The 11,477-nt window shown below is 45.0% G+C and overlaps 1 long non-coding RNA gene across 1 annotated transcript in view; it reads right to left on the bottom strand.

Moving 5' to 3' along the window:
• Positions 1-905: 905 nt before the first annotated feature.
• LOC139179738 (uncharacterized) overlaps positions 906-11,477 on the bottom strand; it is a 43,020-nt gene continuing 32,448 nt past the window's right edge. The window contains exon 7 of the long non-coding RNA XR_011564078.1: positions 906-6,210. This is a non-coding gene — a long non-coding RNA (uncharacterized lncRNA). The remainder of the gene's footprint in view (positions 6,211-11,477) is intronic.

Below are 11,477 nucleotides of genomic sequence, written 5' to 3'. Positions count from 1 at the left end.
GAATATTGGAAATAAAAGCAAAAATAAACAAATGGGACCTAATTAAACTTAAAAGCTTCTGCACAACAAAGGAAACTATAAGCGAGGTGAAAAGACAGCCTTCAGAATGGGAGAAAATAATAGCAAACGAAGCAACTGACAAACAACTAATCTCAAAAATATACAAGCAACTCCTACAGCTCAATTCCAGAAAAATAAATGACCCAATCAAAAAATGGGCCAAAGAACTAAATAGACATTTCTCCAAAGAAGACATACAGATGGCTAACAAACACATGAAAAGATGCTCAACATCACTCATTATCAGAGAAATGCAAATCAAAACCACTATGAGGTATCATTTCACGCCAGTCAGAATGGCTGCGATCCAAAAGCCTCTAAGCAATAAATGCTGGAGAGGATGTGGAGAAAAGGGAACCCTCTTACACTGTTGGTGGGGATGCAAACTAGTACAGCCACTATGGAGAACAGTGTGGAGATTCCTTAAAAAACTGGAAATAGAACTGCCTTATGATCCAGCAATCCCACTGCTGGGCATACACACTGAGGAAACCAGAATTGAAAGAGACACGTGTACCCCAATGTTCATCGCAGCACTGTTTATAATAGCCAGGACATGGAAGCAACCTAGATGTCCATCAGCAGATGAATGGATAAGAAAGCTGTGGTACATATACACAATGGAGTATTACTCAGCCATTAAAAAGAATACATTTGAATCAGTTCTAATGAGGTGGATGAAACTGGAGCCTATTATACAGAGTGAAGTAAGCCAGAAAGTAAAACACCAATACAGTATACTAACGCATATATATGGAATTTAGAAATATGGTAACAATAACCCTGTATATGAGACAGCAAAACAGACAGTGATGTATAGAACAGTCTTTTGGACTCTGTGGGAGAGGGAGAGGGTGGGATGATTTGGGAAAATGGCACTGAAACATGTATAATATCATATATGAAACAAGTCACCAGTCCAGGTTCGATGCACGATACTGGATGCTTAGGGCTGGTGCATTGGGACGACCCAGAGGTATGGTATGGGGAGGGAGGAGGGTTCAGGATGGGAAACACGTGTATACCTGTGGTGGATTCATGATGATATATGGCAAAACCAATACAATATTGTAAAGTTAAAAAATAAAATAAAATATATTAAAATAAATAAATAAATTACAATACTATCCTGCAGCTAGAATTATTATGCAAAAGACAAAGGAAATGGACAGAGATCCCCTATGTCCAAATTTTCTTCTGACTGAGAGATATGAAGGAACTCTGTCTTAAGTATGGGATTGTTGTATGCCCTAAAAGTGAGCCGACTAGGCAAATGATGTTAGGCACAGACAACCAAGCAAAGGAACCCCCCCATGAAGGGTCACCTCCCACAACTCCCGAGTTGCCTGGTGGTCTTTCCTTGTATCCAAACATGCCTCTGTATCCAGGAGCACCACCTCCACAAAAGCCAGCGTGAGTATGTCCCTTAGTTGAAACTGGAGGAGAATTTGGACCAACCCGGGTCCGTAAGCCCTTCTCCCTCTTAGAACTAAGACAGATCAAATAAGACCTGGGAAGCTATACAGATGATGCAGGCAAATATATAGGTCCATTCCAACACATTACCTTGGCCTTTGACTTGATGTGGAAGGACATCATGGTCATATTTAGTCAAACTTTATTTGCTCCTGAGCATACTTGGGTTTTAAAGGAAGCCCTAAGATATGCAACGGGGCTTCACATGTCAAGTGGTAAATACCCAATAGGGGAAACTGCAGTCCCCTCCTCAGATCCTAATTGGAATTATAATCACCCTGAGAACCTCTGGGAAAAGGATCATTTTCTAATCTATATGAAGGCAGGACTGAAAGCATCCCAGCAAAAAGTAATCAGCTATGCCCAGGTCTCAGCAATAACTCAGGAGCCCAATGAGAACCCCACTGCCTTTCTGGAAAGGCTAAAAGAGGCCCTGTAAAAGTTTACCAATGTGGACTTAGACTCTTATGAGAGATGGGTGATTTTAAAGGACAAATTCCTGTCCCAATGTGCATCAGATATCAGAATTAAGTTACAGCAGCTACAACAGCAGGACCCTGCTGCCTCTTTAGATGAGATGGTCCAGACGGCCACCAATACCTTTTATAACAGAGAACAGAAGGAGCCAAGGCCCAGAAGGAGAAAAGGAAAGAGACAAGGCATGCCCAGATGCTGGCCACCCTCCAGGGAGGCCCTATGGCAAACCCCGAGTCCTTGAAGGACAAGGCACGAGGCAAATGCCTAATATAGATAGGTGGGCTATTGGGCCAAAGAGTGTCCAAACCATGACAAGTCTCCTAAAATGGCTTGCTATAAATGCCATCAACTGGGACATTGGGTGGCACTCTGCCCTCAGGACGCAAGAGCCTCAAGGTCAAGCACCAAGCCTTCCCTCACGAGGGTTCAACAGGACTGAAGCAGCCCGCTTCAGCCAGCCCACTTGTCACAGATAACCATCACGGGGCTTAGCCAAGGGTGCAACTGGATGTGGTAGGTAGGTCCGAGAATTTCTTGGTTAACATGGGGGCTACCTACTCTGTCCTGACCTCCTACTCTGGAGCCTTCTCCTCCCAAATCTATACCATTTTGGATGCTACAGGAAAAACAACTACTAAAAGATTCACCTGAGCACTTTGTTACCGGGATGGACAAATATTTTTCCACCAGTTTCTAGTGGTCCCAGACTGTCTTCCTCCCTTATTGGGAAGAAATTTCTCCCTGCCTTCAAAATCTTGCAGCTACTGCAGTTGTGATAGAAGGTGCTTTAAAACTCTCTTTTGGGGGCAAACTAACTATTTTTACCAGCCACCGAGTGAAACAACTCCTAAATGGGGGAGGCCATTTATGGATGTCTGATTAAAGAATCCTCAGATATCAAGTACTGCTGATGGAAAATCCAGGCCTCACTATATCCCCTTGTGAGGTTCTTGACCCAGCCACCCTCCTACCTACCCCCGAGGGCTCTCTCCCCTTTCACTCTTGCCTAGAAACCTTGGCTCACTGGACAAAACCCCGAGAAGGATTGTTGGAAGATCCTCTGACCAATTCTGAGGAAATCTGGTACATTGATGGGAGCAGCTTTGTCTTGGATGGAAAAAGAAGAGCCGGATATGCAGTAGTCTCCAATTTTGACACGGTAGTGGCTAAACCTTTGCCACCAGGTACTTGAGCCCAATTAGCTGAGCTCATAGCCCTGACTCGAGCTTTAGAGCTGGGAAAAGGAAAAAGAGTAGCTATTTACACTGACTCCAAGTATGTCTTTCTGTTGCTACATGTGCATGCTGCTATTTGGAAAGAAAGAGGCCACCACTTTACCACCCGAGGGTCCCCAATCAAATATGGTGATCAAATCCTTAGACTTTCGGAGGCAGTCCATCTGCCCCCTGAGGTTTCAGTCTCCCACTGTAAAGGACACCAAAAAGGGAGCACAGAAGTGGCACGAGGGAACCAAGCAGTTGATCAGGCAGCTAAGAGAGCAGCATTACAGAACCATGACCTAATAGGGGCTGCCACCTTAGTTCACAGACTAATTTGCCAGAAACTCCTTCATATACTGAAGGTGAGACTCTTAAAGCTAAGAGTGAGGACTTTCAAGATCATATGGGGTGGTTCTAAAAGGAGGGGCTCCTTTTTCTGCCTGGGAACTTCCAGTGGAAGTTGGTTAACTCCTTACATGCCACCACTCATTTAGGGGAAAAGGCCCTTCAAAGATTACTAGAAAGGTCCTTCAGAGGAACAGGCCTCCAAACGACTGTAAGGCAGGTGGTCTCCTCTTGTCCCACTTGCCAATTAAACAACCCCCAAGGAGCTCGAAGACCCCAGCCGGCCCAGCCGGTCCAACGACGTGGGGCCTACCCAGGAGAGGACTGGCAGATGGACTTCACCCAGATGCCAGTTTCTCAAGGGTATAAATACCTATTAGTCATGATAGATACATTCACAGGATGGATTGAAGGCTTTCCCACCTGGACTGAGAGGGCTGAGGAGGTGATGAAAAAACTGCTCCGTGAAATTATTCCAGGATTTGGTCTGCCCAGGTCATTACAAAGTGACAACGGGACATCATTTACTTCTAAAGTCACCCAAGGGGTCTCAAAAGCATTGGGCATTACTTATTATCTCCATTGTGCCTGGAGGCCTTCAGGAAAAGTAGAAAGAGCCAACCAATTCTTAAAATCAGTGATAAAAAAGATAACCCAGGAGACCTCTCTGGGATGGAAGGAGGCTTTATCAATAGCTCTTCTCCACGCCCGAATTGCCCCTCAGGAAGAGATTGGTCTTAGTCCTTCTGAGATGCTATATGGGGGACCTTTTCTTTAAGTCAATGACCTCTTCCTAGTTCCAGAATCTCAGACCCTCCAGTCTTATACCATGGCCTTTGGTCAATTCCAACAGGATATACGCTTGTGGGGTGTCAACTAGGACACAAAAGATTCTAAGGAGTCACTGCCATATGCCCCAGGGACTCAAGTCCTAATTAAAGTCTGGAAAGATGGGTCCCCAAAGGCTCAACTCCAGCCCACATGGAAGGGTCCCTACCCTGTAATACTTTCTACCCCCACAGCAGTCAAGGTACCAGGACATGACTCCTGGATTCACTACTTACGAGTCAAGCCGTGGAAGAAAACAGAAGAGGATACTCAATACACCTGTGAGCCCCTGGGAGATCTTAGATGCCTATTCAGGACTACCAATGAGTGTCATTCTAATGAACACCCCCAAAATCTAGTTTCTGGGGATAAGGTTTCTCAGGACAGCTCTAAAGAACCAACACAGCTTGGCAGGGGTTGTATTGCAAAACAGACAGGAGATAGATCTTCTGATCCCTGAACAAGGAGGGACTTGAGCCATCCTGGTGATGGGAATTTGGAGTTGGCTAATGCCCCTAACTAGCCCTTGTTATGCCATATTGATGCTGCTTATGATTGCTCCATGTTTTATCAATTGTCTAACCCATTTTGTCTCTGCCCAGGTCAACAAGCTACAACATGCAGTGCCAGTTCAACAAGGATATATAAAGTTACAGCCGACCATGGAAAATATTGCTCACCCTTAGATGGACACCGCTATAAGGACTCTGAGGCCTGAGACTGGCAAGAGGGGGAGGCCCAATGCCCTTCGCCATACCAGTTCAGCAGGAAGTAGCCAGAAAGACCTCGACGCCCCTATTCCCAAAGAACTGGGCCTCCCATCTATTGAGGGGGAATGTTAGGTAGTTAGAATAGGAAAAAGGAGTCCAGAAGGGCAGTGGCTAAAAGACAAGGAAGGGAAAAGCCCACGAAAATAGAACAGAGGAAGGTCTGAGGACTGGAGTGAAGACTTCAGGTAGAGCAAACAGCATTCCTGGCTGGCCCAATTTACATAGGGCAGGCCCAGAGGGAGGAAAAAAGCATATAAAATGAGGAGCCAAAGCGCTGGGGGTCTCTCTCATCCGTTCATGTCCGTGCTCGCTCTCTCTTTCCTCTTTGTATCTTTTGGGTTGGCATGCCCTCACGCCACGAGGATGTATTTTCCTTTTATTTTCTAAATAAAACGGAGCTGTAACAGTGATCTGGCCGACAGCTGAGAGCTGTAACACGGTCTTTCGAGAGCTGAGACACGTTCTGTCCAAGGGCTTTAATATCTGTCGCTTCAAATTTTTGTTGTGACGAGACAGAACCAAGGAAATTACACACTGCCCTGACGTTTCATCACATCAGATCAGATCAGTTGCTCAGTCGTGTCCGACTCTTTGTGACATGAATCGCAGCACGCCAGGCCTCCTTGTCCATCACCAACTTTTGTTCATAAGTAGTCTCAATTCTACACTTTATTCAGATAAGAGCCTTTAAATCAATTTTATATCACCTGGAGTGGTGTCTATCCTCTGTTGTTATAGAAAGAGGAAATTCCTGAAAATTTTTTCTCTTGCAACATTCTCAAGACTCAATACCTGCTTTCCATTAGCACCTACATAAAAGGAAGGCCTTCTACGGAAAGGAAAAAGGCAGATGCTAGTTCTAAACCAGAGGAGTGAGGGACATGTAACTTCTTACTTGAAGCACCTGATAGAAGTTAGCACCCTTGGGACTTACCTGATGATCCAGTGGCCAATGGATCCCATGGTCCCAATGCCAGAGGCTGGGGCGGGGGCGTTCGATCCCTGGTCAGGGAACTAGATCCTGAATGCTGAAACTAAGACCCAGTGCAGTAAATAAATAAAAAGAAATATTTAATTATTATTATTTTTTTTAAGTTAGCACCTTCAGGTCATCTCACCTCTCCCTGATCTACCCCTGACACGTCTCACAATCCGGAACAACCCTGTCTATTTCCTCTCAGGAATGCCTGGGGTAGACTGAATAACAAAGCACTGCCATCAGCATCCCCAGGAGAGACATTCCCCGCTCCCAGCCCCAGCAAGCCAGGCACAGCTGGGTAGTGCTTTGCCAGATCCAGCCATGCTGACATGTATAGCTCTGCTCTGTCCATTTCAATGACTGGAGAGTATCCCATTGTATGAATTACACCACACAAAGGTCTTGATTTCACCCTTTCCTTTGAGCATTTAGGCGGTTTCCCGTTTTCACTTTACCATCAGCACATTCTTCACATGCCTGCTGACCTTTGGCTCACACATGATACTTTCCCCAGGTGTTTCCTCAAGATGGAGCTGCTGGGACTGGAGAGTCTGTTCATCTTCCCCTTTTCGACTTTCCTGTCCCTTTCCCTGTTCATCTTTCCCAGGCACTCTCCATGAGGCTGTGCACACTGGCGTTTTTAGTCCCAGCTACTCCATATGAACTGATTTATTCGAAAAGACCCTGATGCTGGGAAGGATTGAAGGTGGGAGGAGAAGGGGACAACAGAGGATGAGATGGTTGGATGGCATCACGGGCTCAATGGATGTGAGTTTGAGTGAACTCCGGGAGTTGGTGATGGACAGGGAGGCCTGGCGCGCTGCAGACCATGGGGTCGCAAAGAGTCGGACACAATTCAGTGACTGAAATGAACTGAACTGAACTGACTACATGAAAGCTAAAGAAAATCGCCCAGCCACCAGCCCCTCTCTGGGCCCAGCCCAGGCCCACGCCTCTCCCCTTTGACCGCCTCTGCTTGTGTCTGCTTCACAAAGATGTCTTGCTAATTTTCATCTTGACTAGATCTTTCTGAATCTTTTCTCTTTATATGTTTCATTCATCTTCATTGTATGTCTAAAGCATGGAGTCATGATGCTATTTGACTGTAAGTCTGCCCTAAGTCTGTGACTTTTCTATGCATCTCCCCCATCCCACAGCACCCTTCTGTTACTGAGTCCAAGCTCTCTCTACTCACCACACAATAGTCCACTTAACAGAGAGAGGTGTCAAGGCAAGGAATACAACTTTACCAGGAAAGCTGGCTGACTGACAAGATGACAGACTAATGTCTCAAGATAACCATCTTTATCAGGGTCTGGATGCCAGGTTCTTTTATAGACTATGGGGGGATGGGAGGATTAAAGTAAAAAGGCCATTAATCTTGCAGCTATCTTCTAGAATGGCCAATCTTGGGGAGGGTATGAGTTAATGTCTTCCCTCCTGTAGCCATCCACAGGTGAACATGGTCTTGAACAAAGGTGTTTTGGTTTAACCTTCTGGCAGAGGGGCTGGGTTCCCTGAGGCAGGCTATTTTGTATGGACAGTATCCTTTTACTGAACAAAAGCAATCAAAAGCAAAGGTTAAAGTAAAAGAAACAGATCTAACATGGAGTCAGTTCTTCCCTGTAACTTTTATACTGGTATTCTTGCTCCTGGGCCCCAGAAATACCTTCCCAGGCTTCTCTTGGAGGCTGCATAGTTCTTCCTCCTATTCTCTGGGTCATGTTTTTAAGCTTGGCTCAGATGTCAGCTCTTTTGTTTACTGATGGGACAAAATTTCCTCCTGGGATAGCTGCTGTTGACCACATTTGCAGTCAGGGCCCTGACCTGGAGGCCTGGCTGCCTGGCATGAGCCCAACTGTGAGTCTGGCAGCCAGTCCTCCTTTCATAACCACAGTGACATGGACCTCACCCCATAAGTGAGAGAATACAGGTTATCATTTGAGTAAAGGTGATCTGGGACCTTTAGAGTGCTCCCTGGATTCCTACCGCTTGATCACATTAGTAACATCACACTCTCCCCGCTCCCCCCACTCCCAGCAGAATTTCTGCTCTGGAAGTCTGTAAAGTGGACTTATTTGTTCTCTGCTACAGATGAGGAAACTGAAGCTGAATGAGAGGCAAGGTGAAATTACTTGCTCAGGGAAACACACCCAAAACCACATTGTCCATTTTTATTTTTTTTTTCCCCCCGCACAGCTTGCAGGATCCTGTGGGCTTCGCAGGTGCCTCTTAGTGGTAAAGAACCTGCCTGCCAATGCAGGAGGCATAAGACATGGGTTTGATCCCTGGGTCAGGAAGATCCGCTGGAGTAGGGCATGGAAACCCACTCCAGTATTCCTGCCTGAAGAATCCATGGATAGAAGAGCCTGGTGGGCCACAGTCCATAGGGTTGCAAAGAGTTGGATATGACTGAAACAACTTAGCATGTACACATGCACACAGGATCTTAGTTCCCTGACCAGGGATTGAAGCCCGGACCTGGCAGTGAAAGGGCCAAGTCCTATCAACTGGACCACCGGGGAGTTCCCTACATTTACCATTGTTGATGGCACATCATCCAGAAGACTTTTTAATGTTTAGAACAGAAAATAATAGAACAAGCTCCGCCTAGTGGTGAGGTGCATCACCACAAAGTTCCATTCGGTTCAGTTCAGTTCAGTTGCTCAGTCGCGTCCGACTCTTTGCGACCCCATGGACCGCAGCATTCCAGGCCTCTCTGTCCATCAACAAATCCTGGAGTTTATCCAAACTCACGAGTCGGTGATGTCATCCAACCATCTCATCCTCTGTCGTCCCCTTCTCCTCTCGCCTTCAATCCCTCCCAGCATCAGGGTCTTTTCAAATGAGTCAGCTCTTCCCATCAGGTGGCCAAAGTATTGGAGTTTCAGCTTCAGCATCAGTCCTTCCAATGAACACCCAGGACTGATCTCCTTTAGTATGGACTGGTTGGATCTCCTTGCAGTCCAAGGGACTCTCAAGAGTCTTTTCCAACACCACAGTTCAAAAGCATCAATTCTTCGATGCTCAGCTTTCCTTATAGTCCAACTCTCAAATCCATACATGACTACTGGAAAAACTAGATGGACCTTTGTTGGCAAAGTAATGTCTCTGCTTTTTCATATGCTGTCTAGGTTGGTCATAACCTTCCTTCCAAGGAGTCTTTTGATTTCATGGCTGCAGTCACCATCTGCAGTGATTTTGGAGACCCCCAAAATAAAGTCTGCCCCTGTTTCCACTGTTTCCCATCTATTTGCCATAAACTGATGGGACCAGATGCCATGATCTTAGTTTTCTGAATGTTGAGCTTTAAGCCAACTTTTTCACTCTCCTCTTTCACTTTCATCAAGAGGCTCTTTAGTTCTTCTTAGCTTCCTGCCATAAGGGTGGTGTCATCTGCATATCTGAGGTTAATGATATTTCTCTCAGCAATCTTGATTCCAGCTTGTGCTTCATCCAGCCCAGCATTTCTCATGATGTACTCTGCATATAAGTTAAATAAGCAGGGTGACAATATACGGCCTTGACGTACTCCTTTTCCTATTTGGAACCAGTCTGTTGTTCCATGTCCAGTTCTAACTGTTGCTTCCTGACCCGCATACAAATTTCTCAAGAGACAGGTCAGGTGGTCTGGTATGCCCATCTCTTGAAGAATTTTCCACAGTTTATTGTGATCCACACAGTCAAAGGCTTTGGCATAGTCAATAAAGCAGAAATAGATGTTTTTCTGGAACTCTTCTGCTTTTTCGATGATCCAGCAGATGTTGGCAATTTGATCTCTGGTTCCTCTGCCTTTTCTAAAACCAGCTTGAACATCAGAAGTTCACGGTTCATGTATTGCTGAAGCCTGGCTTGGAGAATTTTGAGCATTACTTTACTATCGTGTGAGATGAGTGCAATTGTGCAGTAGTTTGAGCATTCTTTGGCATTGCCTTTCTTTGGGACTGGAATGAAAACTGACCTTTTCCAGTCCTGTGGCCACCGCTGAGTTTTCCAAATTTGCTGGCATATTGAGTGCAGCATTTTCACAGTGTCATCTTTCAGGATTTGAAATAGCTCAACTGGAATTTCATCACCTCCACTAGCTTTGTTCACAGTGATGCTTCCTAACACCTACTTGACTTCACATTCCAGGATGTCTGGCTCTAGGTGAGTGATGACACCATCATGATCATTTGGGTCATGAAGATCTTTTTTGTACAGTTATTCTGTGTATTCTTGACACCTTAATATCTTCTGCTTCTGTTAGGTCCATATCATTTCTGTCCTTTATTGAGCTCATCTTTGCATGAAATGTTCCCTTGGTATCTCTCATTTTCTTGAAGAGAGCTCTAGTCTTTCCCATTCTATTGTTTTTCTCTATTTCTTTCCACTGATCACGGAGGAAGGCTTTCTTATCTTTCCTTGTTATTCTTTGGAACTCTGCATTCAAATGGGTATATCTTTCCTTTTCTCCTTTGCTTTTCACTTCCCTTCTTTTCACAGCTATTTGTAAGGCCTCCTCACATGGCCATTTTGCTTTTTTGCATTTCTTTTTCTTGGGGATGGTCTTGATCCCTGTCTCCTGTACAATGTCATGGACCTCTGTCCATAGTTCATCAGGCACTCTGTCTATTAGACCTAGTCCCTTAAATCTATTTCTCACTTTCTATAATTGTAAAGGATTTGATTTAGGTCATACCTGAATGGCCTAGTGGTTTTCCCTACTTTCTTCAACTGAAGTCTGATTTTGGCAATAAGGAGTTCATGATCTGAGCCAAAGTCAGCTCCCAGTCTTGTTTTTGCTGACTGTATAGAGCTTCTCCATCTTTGGCTGCAAATAATATAATCAGTCTGATTTCAGTGTTGGCCATCTGGAGATGTCCATGTGTAGACTCTTCTCTTGTGCTGTTGGAAGAGGGTATTTGCTATGACCAGTGTGTTCTCTTGGCAAAATTCTATTAGCCTTTGCCCTGCTTCATTCTGTACTCCAAAGCCAAATTTGCCTGTTACTCCAGGTGTTTCTTGACTTCCTATTTTTGCATTCCAGCCCCCTATAATGAAAAGGATATCTTTTTTGGGTGTTAATTCTAAAAGGTCTTGTAGGTCTTCATAGAACTGTTCAGCTTCTTCAGTGTTACTGGCCAGGGCAAAGACTTGGATTACCATGATATTGAATGGTTTGCTTTGGAAACGAACAGAGATCATTCTGTCATTTTTGAGATTGCATCCAAGTACTGCATTTCAGACTCTTATGTTGGCTATGATGGCTACTCCATTTCTTCTAAGAGATTCTTGCCCACAGTAGTAGATATAATGGTCATCTGAGTTAAATTCACCCAT

Source organism: Bos indicus, chromosome 25 (genome assembly GCF_029378745.1).
Source record: "Bos indicus isolate NIAB-ARS_2022 breed Sahiwal x Tharparkar chromosome 25, NIAB-ARS_B.indTharparkar_mat_pri_1.0, whole genome shotgun sequence".
Taxonomy (NCBI): domain Eukaryota; kingdom Metazoa; phylum Chordata; class Mammalia; order Artiodactyla; family Bovidae; genus Bos; species Bos indicus.
This window is presented reverse-complemented; position numbering and strand designations above follow the sequence as displayed.